At 42.3% G+C, this 9,427-nt stretch overlaps 1 long non-coding RNA gene across 1 annotated transcript in view; it reads right to left on the reverse strand.

Annotated features, from left to right (window-relative positions):
- Nucleotides 1-5,090: 5,090 nt before the first annotated feature.
- The window catches only part of LOC107588048 (uncharacterized), a 4,971-nt gene continuing 634 nt past the window's right edge, over nucleotides 5,091-9,427 (reverse strand). The window contains exons 2-3 of the long non-coding RNA XR_001609534.1: nucleotides 7,016-7,135; nucleotides 5,091-5,387 (exon numbers count right to left, since the gene is read on the reverse strand). This is a non-coding gene — a long non-coding RNA (uncharacterized lncRNA). The remainder of the gene's footprint in view (nucleotides 5,388-7,015; nucleotides 7,136-9,427) is intronic.

The following is a 9,427-nucleotide window of genomic DNA, read 5'->3' on the forward strand; positions in this document are numbered from 1 at the left end:
AGTAACTTACGGAAGTAACACGTAACATTTTAATTATATTTTGTTAAAATCAACGAAATGACTTGAAAAAAGATTAGTTAATTTTTCTGAACGAGATTTAAAGGTCAGAGTCGGTAAAATGATCCGAACTTCCCATCACTACACTAAACAATACTCGGCAGTGAGTGAGAGGAAATCCATGGCTTATAAAGTGTGTCTCATTGGATGCAGCTGTGTGTGTGTAATCAGTGCAATGAATGATGGGAAATGCAGTCCAGGGTGATGTGTAACAGTCTGTGTGGTGTAAGAGTCAATGTAATGGGAGAGCGACCTCTGGTGGCAATCGGCCGGAAGGCCACGGACCGGATTCGTGACATAACTATAGATCACAATCAGAAGTTATTACAAGCTCTCAATGATGGTTTAAAGTGGGGAAGCAAATACATTAATAATTACATACATTTTCACGTGTAGCTTGATGCTAATTGTACTTCTAATTATATTTTAGGATGTAGCCTATTCTTGTAAGCATTATAGATAGTTTGTGTTTCTGGTGTAGAACCAAACTTTGTTTATCTTAATTTAATGCTGTATATTGAGCAGCGGATGATGTTAAATCCATTTACAAGATACATATCTGAGGAAAAATGCATTGCTGGTCAGCACCACCTAGCATGCAGGCGTGAATTAGCAGAAGGCCAACAATCGTTTCGCACTTGGTGTGAAAGCACCGTTCGTCGGCGATTAGCCTCGCTTTTTCGCATCGCGCTCAGTGTGGAAAGACCTTAATGCGATGCCAATATTAGCTTTGCTCTTTGTGTGAACACACCATTATGGTGTGTGCACACCAAATGCATATTTTATTATTTGCGCGAGTACATTACATACAAAGTCAATGCAAAGACGTGAATAGACACAAATTTGCATCTTTGCATTGACTTTGTACGTAATGTACTCATGCAACTGGAGCGGGAAATTCACATGATGCGTTGTCGTACAAGCCAATCAGCGAAAAGCTTATTGACACATCTGGTTTGAGTTCCTGGAGAAGACGATGAAATTGACGAAACTTCTGAAAGTTGTGTGCACCTGTGGATGGTGCTGTGAATCCAGACACGTCGGCGTTTGGCTTTCCGGCATATTTGGGACTTCCACAACAGGTACAGAGCAGCAGTAGTTATCTCCAACATGGTTGATGACGGAAAAAATGGCAGAAAGAAATGTTGTTGTTGTTCTTGATGTGCGTGAAGACACTCCTCATCGCGCAATGTTTTTTGCCCAAGTGTAAAACATCCAGCGAGTAATCTAGAGCGACGCACACGTAAACCAATCCTCTCTTCCCCTTTACTACCAGTTATAGTGTGAAATAAATGCGACTGAACATCAGACGGTACAAACAGTACAACTTACTGAAATGTATCATGTCTCTTGTAATCACCCAATTAGTTTCAGAAAGAAAAGAAAGACGTCTATATAATGGCTTGTTATAACGTTACATTTACCTCAAAAACGTGTGTGTGTGTGTGTGTGTGTGTGTGTGTACATATAATGTCTTTCCGTGGTTTTCTTTGGACAACAAACCTTAAACTTGTCCAAAACAAAGCAAAAACATGGTGCTACTTTGGCTCTGTGCTCAATAAAACCCTTAAGTACTTGTAATACTTTTCTGTGAACATATAATGGTAATCCAATCAGATCATGGCTTAAACTCTTAAACTCTTGTGACAGCACCACTGCAGCGCTCGCAACATGCCTTACTCTAAAAACCACCACAACCTTGACCTGCATCCCACCGGACTGATCAGAGTCCTGTAAAACACGTGTGGAAAGATAGAAAACGAGAATCACAAAAAGAAAGAAGGAGACCAGGAGAAGGTGAGGAGGGGACGCTGGACTCGCATACCTCCTGCACAGGAAGCTATTTATCATAACATGCTAGGGAGATATTGGCTCCATACTGAAGCAATTAGGGCCGGGGCCTGTTTCATCATACTTCATAACCTGGGCTGTGGGGTTTTGGAGCGTGGTGCGGCACAGTAATTGAATTTTGATTAAACACACATGACGCGTGACCCTGAATAGCTATAGCGAGCGCAGGACCCAAATTTGTGCGGGATCTCCCAGCCAAATACTTGGCCAAAAAAACAGGATGTACTTTAGAAGAAATGGGTTTGTTGGAATTTTTTTTTGTAAAATCAGGGACAGCTGGTGAACAAAGATTTCTCTATGCTGTCATGGCGTCTCCATCAGCAAGGATGAGCTCTGCCCACGCCGCCGGGGTGTTTGACTCAGAGGTGAGACGGCGCGGTACGCCAGCGCCATGAATCTTCCCTACCGACGTGCTGCGTCCGCAGCTTCATTGCAGTGGGGCTGTGCGGGTGATGGGAGACGATGACAAACTGCGTTTCTGCTGAGTCATAGACTGCGTCGCGAGCCACGACACAGTACTCGATTCGTTTCTAGTAGGCTAACGCACACACACACACACACACACACACACACAGTAAAGTTCCAAGCAGATTAGTTTACAAGACCATGCTTGGATTAAAGGTCACACACACAGGCTTCGTAAACGGTGACTATTGGGAGTCTGACCTGTTAGTATGTGTGACTTGCACTTGTTTTTGCACAATAAACAAAAGCTAAGACTGTTTTGACACCATCAATCCGTCCATAAAAGGCAGATGTCTCTGTAATGCAAGAGGTTATGAGTGCAATTAGACACCGTTGAAGAAGAAACTAGTTTTAACTGATTGCTTTTGCTCTCATGAGAAATTTCACCTCATGTTTTTCATTTTCTTCTTGAATTCCTGTCGTCACATTTGAGATAAAGTTTAAAATAAGACATGAAGTCAGAAATGTGAGATATAAACTCACATAATATAAAGTCACAAATGTGATATAAATTCACAATCATGAGAAAAAAAGTTACAGTAGTGAGAAAAAACTGAACTGAGAGTTGCATTATGAGAAATAATTTATAAATTACAAAAAGTATCAGTTATGAGAAATATAGTAGTTGCAATTTTGGGATATAAAGTCACAACTGTGAGAAAAAAGTTGCAATTGAAAGAAAAGGCTGCATTTTTAAAATAATGTTAAAATTAAGAAGTGTTACGAGAAATAAAGTCCTTGCAGTTTTGACATATATATAGTCACAATTAAAGAGAATAAAGTAGAAATTCTGAGAAAAAGTCAAATTTTGAGAGAAATAAAGCATATAAAGCATAAATTACCAAAAAAAGTAAAAGCAGCAGTTACCAAAATTTATTGTACTTGTGACATTTAAAGTTGCAATTAAAAAATAACATTGAAACAGGCCTCCATTTATTTTAGTATTAGGACATGTAAAGCTTTGATCAGAACGAGTTTATCAAGGAGGCCAGAAATCGGTGGTATAACAGAGCTCCATTACATAAGGAATTTGTTCATCATTTTCTTTACAGGCTGTCGAGAGTGACAAGGACAGCTTGCTTGGCACAGTGTCAACCAGAAATGCTTGTCAATATCACGAGTGTATGAGCGCTCCATTCATGATTGCATCTGCACTTCAATGCACCACAGGTTTAGAGACGATAGAGAGACAGAGAGAGAGAGAAATGGTGATTGCAGGGCAGGGGTTTCTTGGTGATCACATTTCGAGACTGTTGAATTCTGGGAAGGGAGTAGAGATGCTGCACTCACTGTGGGATTTTGCAGCTGTGGACCTGTCCACATCCTATCACGTCAAACACATGTAACAATATGGCTAGTGGCCCCAAAAAGTATTTGGACACTTTAATCACACTTAAAAATGTCTGAATGTCATTGAATTTGAATCACTGTTGTTATTTTGAACATTTTGAAGTGTGGCTTAAATGTTAAGATACTTTTTGGGGCCATCGAATGACCTCAGAAACGTCCATTTAGACTAACACAAAACTGTACAGGCCCCATGATCTCATCCATTTCCTATTTGCGCTGTTTAGTGTCATCTTGACTTGAGAGTCTCTGTGCATCAAACCCCTCAGGTGGACAGAAGACAAGGAAGAAGGCAAGTTCAGCCATAGGCCTTTGAAATTTCAAGCAAATTTTTTGCTAACATGCATAAATCTTCCAAGCATGCATAAAAACACTTTTTAGCTGCTAAATCGCTCATATAGTGCACTGTTTGGGGTGTATTATTTAAATACCGTAAGCACTTAATATTCTTATACAATTCACTCTTTTATGCACAATCCAATGGGGAAAAGACTGCTGAGCTCAAATAAATAAATAAATATTAAATACAAAGATCTATTGAATCATCATACCATCCCTAAACCCAAAAAAACTAAAAGTTGCATATGTAATAACAAATGAAACTATTATTGTAATTTTCCATTACAAGATTCGCATATAGAGCATTTTTCTATTGCTCATTTAAACCACATTCACTCACTCATTTTCCTTCTCTTTTTTTCCACATATAGTGCACTACGTGGCATGCACCATATAGGAAATAGTGAATGAGTAAAAGAATAATAAATTTTGGACCCATTTCCCCACCTGATGCAGCTGCATAAAGAATCAATGTGGTCTGCAATGCAGGATTATTTCACCCCTCTTTTGGGAGTTTGTTGTTTTTGGACGGGTAAAAGAAAGGGAGCACCCCACGCCTCCTCCAAACTGTTTACTCCTCTTAATTTTTCTCCATCTCAAAGGACCTGAGAGTGGGAGAGGGAGAGGGAGAGATGGAGGTTGCACCTATAAAACACCAGGGCCGGATGAGGAATGGCCTCCTCCGCACTGAGGGAGGGTGCAGTCCCAGAGCTGCTGCTCTCTCTTGTGGGAAGTGCACTATAAATCTCTGGTCTCTTATCCGGCTGGTCTATTGATAAGCCCTGCACTGCTGGGGAACAAGAAAAGAGCTTGAGAGGAGGAGAAAAGAGGTACAAGAAAGGGACGGGGGGGTTAGGAAAACATTTTGCACATTAATCACTTTTGTTTCTTTTATATTAAAATATCAAAGTTATCTTGTTCTCCATTTTTAGGGAGACATTTAACAACTCTGACAGCTGTATTACATGATATACTTAATCTAAATCAATTCAAACTCTTAGCGGTGCATTGTTATTTTTGCTCATAGAGAGAGAGAGAGAGAGAGAGAGAGAGAGAGAGAGAGAGAGTGATAGAGGACATGAGCAGCCCAGTGGAAAAAACAGCTACACGAGGATACGAGCAGAACTTGGACAGAGGGACCAGCGCTATCTCAGCACATGCATGAGCCATGTTTGCAAACTCCAGACATGGGCTAGTATTTCCCAGAGCGTAGTTTGGCATGTCCATGTGTCTTTGTGTTTGGAAACGGCAAAGGCATATCCAAAGAAAAGATGGGATTTACATAACACGATCCTGTACATTTGGTACACATCTCATTTGGGATCCACCTGAAACGGCAGAATGGAAAGAGTTAGATCTGTTTGGGAGCAGGTCCAGGATAACACAAGCAGAAGATAAATCAGTCTCTTCCCACATTGGAGAGGACACATGTGGCAGGGAATGTTTCCAATGCTGAAAATGGATCAGTGTCATTTTTCCTATACGAGAAAGAACATAATTTGTGTTTCTGGATTCATTCCAGAGCTGATGTAAACACGGGAAACCTATTTATAAGGATGAAACATAGAAAAACAGATGAAGGATTAAGTTGGTTCTAGGACATTTATCAGAGGTTTTCATGCCCTGTATATTGTCAGAAAAAATATATATAAATACATTGTACCTTTAAGGGTACAATAGCTTGTTGTTGGTGCAGAACCCTCAAAGGGACATATCAGAACCTTATTTACCCTGAAAGATTCATGGTAGTAACTTCAGGGTATATATTACTACTCTAAGGTACTAATATTCACCTTTTAAGGGTAGATAAGGTACTTTAAGGGTACTGCCCCAGTGATAAGCCATTGAACCCTTAAGATACAACTGGACCATTTGACACGCGGGTTGCTTTGTCTAAATCTAGGCGTCTTGTCTATATCTGGCGTACTTTATCAAGATCTACATTTGGTTCTTCTAAATAAGGGCTGATTGTCTTGATATAGCACTAGATATAATGTTAGATCAACTAATCTGGATCGGGCTATAAGGAAATAGCTAGGATGATGGTCTGAGGTGGTGTCCTAATATTTTTAAGTCAAACACGGATAAATCTAGTCTTGGACTTAGTTTCAGTGACAGTTCTCTACTGAAAATGCCTTTGCTTTTAGACTAGACTTGCCTCATGAAACTCTCCTAGTGAGTTTTGGGTAAAAGCAAGTGAGATATAGAAGAAAAGGGAGGCAAAGAGACAAGGAGATGTGGTGAATGTGGCTGAGTGAATCAGGGACGGAGACCTTGTCTCTTTGGAGGCTTACACTGGAACAACGTAAACACAGGAGAGCAAGTAATGGCATCCACATGGGTCCCATTCCACATAACAACCCGTCACCACCATTACCACTGCGGCAGCAAATGTTAACCAGAGTGCCGAACTGGCAGGAAACAGAAACTGATAGGGGACAGACACGGATATAAGGAATCATCTACAATGCGGCGACTATTTTCTTTTGGATACGGGGATGTCTGCAAGAGCGTGTGTGTGGAGTACCAGGACAAAATTCAACAGATGCAGCCCTGGTGCCAGCCATAATAAGTGCAATCTCACGACCCCGTTGTGTTTTCCCAACATCCCCTCGGCATATCTGACATTTAATCGCTCTCTCTCCCCAGAGCGGGGAGCCCCTTCCGGGGAACAGGAGAGTGAGGGGTGGTGGACAGGGGCTTAGAGCACAGCTGAAGGTGTCCTTGGTCTGCCAGTTTGCTTTGATACCCCAGGAGGTCACTCGAGATCACCACTGACCTTGACTCACCGCATTATTAAGAAGTCTTTGAAGAACTTTCAAAATATGCCACTTACCCATACACCCCTTGTTCTGTTCTCTGCTGGTTTTGTGTGACAGGGTTCACAACTATCCCATTCAACCTTGTATAGTAAAGTTGTATAGTAAAGTCACTGCTTTGACAAAGAGATCCTCACCTGGTGTCTTCACGGAGAGAGCTGCGTTCTTCTGTAGGTCTCGTTTGTTATCGAAAGACGGGTGAGGCGTGCCCCGTAGTAGTCCACAATGTAATCTGACCCATCTGATGGACCCACGATCTACACCAGAGCAAACAGAATGAGTCTCAAATGTCAGAACAGCGTAGGGAGACCTACATAACAATGTAATCTTTCACCAGACAATTACATGATTCCACATTACACAATGATGAATACCAGGTGGGCTGGTAGGGTCTATCATCCTCCTCAGATGGCTCATGCTCGTACAATTGAATTATAAGACAGTAATGCCGAATTGGAAGCAATTTAAGTTTAACCCCAGGCAGTGCTGTAATTGAGGTTGCTTTTGGAGTCCTGGTGAGGAGGAGTGTCCCGAAGGACAGTCCCCAGATCAGAGCTTCAGCAATGAGCCTAGCACTCAAACTGGGGCCCGTGCCAGTTCTGAGATCAGCTACTATCCAAACAACATGCTTGGACTGATGCACAAAGATGGTGTAATGGCTTCTTGCAGGCGTACGTGCCCAACACCTGGCCCTGCCGGCTCTGCTCCACTCCGCTTTGGGACGGGATGATAATGACAACACACATCTGGTAGAGGGAGAAAGGCGCCCACCAAACACAGACACTGTGTTCTACCATATCGAGATTAGCGCTCGTCTGGCAGCGGCCCAATACAAGCTATTTCCTCTTGCAATGGTATCGGCCGAGAGTTGTCTAGATCGGTGTGGCGGTCAACTAGAGTTTCATGTTCTCTCATACCGTTAACATGCGATTCATCAAATTCGCTTGATGCATCCACTCTCAAACCTAGTTTCGCAGCACCGTTAATCTTGCATCATTGCTTTCAAAAGGCAAAACGTGGGGCGACTTGCGGGAGGGAATATCGATGAATATAAATAACAGTAACATGTCCCCGGTGTTTATTCATTAGTTTCTCAAAGATGCATTTCCCGGACAACGTGGCTCTTAGCGAAGGTAGTTTAGATTATAAAATATGAGGTTTTAGAGAGGAGAGATGTGTGCAAATGGGGTCCTGAGGGAAGGGGATACTCTTTATCAAAAATGTCACAATTTAAAAAATGAAGAGGCCCGACAGTCGACAGCTAATTGAGAATGTTAGCGCGTGACAGCTTTGGCTGCCAGAGGCACTTCTTAAAAGCATTGCTCTCCCAGGGCCTTCAATAAGACATTAAGAGAACAATAAACACTGCAGTGGCCCTGTTAATCAAAGCCGCCACGGCCATTTAAAAAAATAAAGGCCTGCTTTATTTATCCACTGCGACTAGGAAAGAGCGGGTATTTCCGAGGAGGAAAACAAAACGACTGAAGGAGTGATGATAAACTGGCAGGGGTGTGAAATTGTCAATGAATGGACAGGTATTGTTTTGAGGTAGTGCGCTGTAGGTGACTACGAATAATCGAACCAGGTATGGAGGACTTGAGGCGCACAATATTTATTGAATCAGTAAATTTGAAAGAGACTGAAAGGCCAAAACTTTTAGAGCTTAAAAATTATGCATATTCCTGATAAACATGTTATTCTTGAGACGAACGACAAATAAGGTATCGTAACACGCTGTCCTGTCCTGATCTTTTCCAACATGCTGAAACATGTCTGAAGACATCAGGTCATTGTTCCCCCAGCGTACAGTAGCTCAGACACATCTGAGCAAATCTAAAAAAAAAAAAAGTTTGTTTTCACTATCAGCGGGAGACACAAATATTTCCAATATGACGCAGCAGTCAGTGGAATTCTAAAGTATGTGTAATAATTATTCCTGGAGCCATCCTTCAACACACATAAGAGCTTTCCATAAATATCTGTCATCAGTGGTGTGTGGAAGTGGCGGCAGTGAGCAAACGTCTCTCATGTACAGTTTCATTCAGGACCGTGAGGCCTAATGAGAGTGGAGTGGGTGAGGTTAGGCCAAACAAGATGACAAATGGAGCGGCTTTTTTCTCTTGTCAGGTGTAGGGGGCCTTTAATAGGGGTTAGGGGAGTCCTGTGGGAGCGTGCGACTCGGGACAGGACGAGGAGGCGGCGAAAACAAACCACGCTCTCATTAGCTCCTTTCACAGTGCTGGAGGCACTGGAGGAGAGACACAGGTGCCACTGAATACAAACACAAGCATTCAAGTACAAGCCAGTGCTGAGTCTCTGTGTCTGGAGCTCATTTAGGGGATTGTGGGTAAAGTGCCTCCAGCTGCTGGGCCATTACGCTCTCAATGAATACATCTATACAACTGACTCCAGCGCGGTGTGAGCCTGCCTTTCACAAACTCCGGCGCTCTCACACAAAGAAGCCGGGAACAAGGGGGACCTTCAAATGCCCAGGCCCTTTTGTGCTAAAGCAGGTGCTTAATTGATCAGGAAGTCCTTAAAACATGGAG

The sequence above is a fragment of the Sinocyclocheilus grahami genome, unplaced genomic scaffold (assembly GCF_001515645.1).
Source record: "Sinocyclocheilus grahami isolate Dianchi unplaced genomic scaffold, SAMN03320097.WGS_v1.1 scaffold98.1, whole genome shotgun sequence".
Lineage (NCBI taxonomy): Eukaryota > Metazoa > Chordata > Actinopteri > Cypriniformes > Cyprinidae > Sinocyclocheilus > Sinocyclocheilus grahami.